Raw genomic sequence first — 1,208 nt, 5'->3', positions numbered from 1 at the left:
TAGAACAAAATGTTCTTGCACTGAGAGAGCACTTGTGTAGAGGCCCAATGTCCATCTGCTACCTTAATACTGAACCTATACATATATGCACATAAATCTATTTCCACATCCTCATACACAAATATATTTACATATGTACATGCCTTTATTTAGACCTCTATATATGCCCTTTGTCTCCTAGCTTTTTTGTCTATTTCCTTTCCCTTCCTCTTGTTCCACTAGCATGTTCACCCTTCATTTGGGTTACAGTAATTCCTCTCAGTTACATTACCCTTAGTCGCACCCTCTCAGACCCCCTATACCCTCCTCACCATGGATTTGGATTGCTTGTTGTTCCCTTGTCCCTGGGTTTGTTAACACCACTTCCTTTCCCCTGCCTACCCCTCTCCCATGTCCCCCGGGAACTGTCGGTCCCATTGTTTTCTCCTCCAGATTGTTCATCCAGCCTATTTTATTTAGACAGACCTATGGAGATAGTAACATGCACAAAAAACAAGACAGAGCAAAACAAACAACAAAAGAAAATAAAACAACAACAAACCAATGACAACAAAACAAAACACAACTACAAGAAAGAAAAGCTTGTAGTTAGTTCGAGGACTGTTTGTTGGCCGTTAGGAGTGTTTTTCTGGTTGAGTCTGATGGGGCCTCAAGCCCTGGCCCCAAAGTCTATTTTTGGTATTCCCTTGGGACTTCGTTGCTCTGTTCCCCTTGCTGTTCTGTTGCACGCCCTTAGTGTTTTGCCTCAGTGTGGTGGGTTCAGATCTGGTGCAATTCCCACACTGTGGCTCCAGTGTTGTCCCCTTTAGGTCTACGGGTCAGTGAGGGATCTGGTGTCTCATAGTGGGGTCAGCCATATGGTCTTCTGTGTGGACTGGTGCTCTGAGCAGGAATCTCTCTGTCAAGGCTTGGTGGGCACAAACACTTGTTTTATAATGTCCTAGCACTGTGTGATACTCAGCTGGAGAGCCAGAGCCCATCCATAGACAATGGGACATCCCCTCACAGAAGATCCCCACAGAAGGGACAGTTCTTCCAGGTTGCATTGTGGCATCAACAAAACACACAACATTCCTCTAGCTCAACGGTTCTCAACCTGTGGGTTGCAACCCCTTTGGGGGTCGAACAGCCCTTTCACAGTCACCTGAATCATAACAGTAGCAAAGTACAGTGATGAAGTAGCAACGAAAATAATTTTATGGTTGGGG

This window comes from Echinops telfairi, unplaced genomic scaffold (genome assembly GCF_000313985.2).
Source record: "Echinops telfairi isolate 266 unplaced genomic scaffold, ASM31398v2 ScPeMD7_11;HRSCAF=52, whole genome shotgun sequence".
In the NCBI taxonomy this organism is placed as follows: Eukaryota; Metazoa; Chordata; class Mammalia; order Afrosoricida; family Tenrecidae; genus Echinops; species Echinops telfairi.
This window is presented reverse-complemented; position numbering follows the sequence as displayed.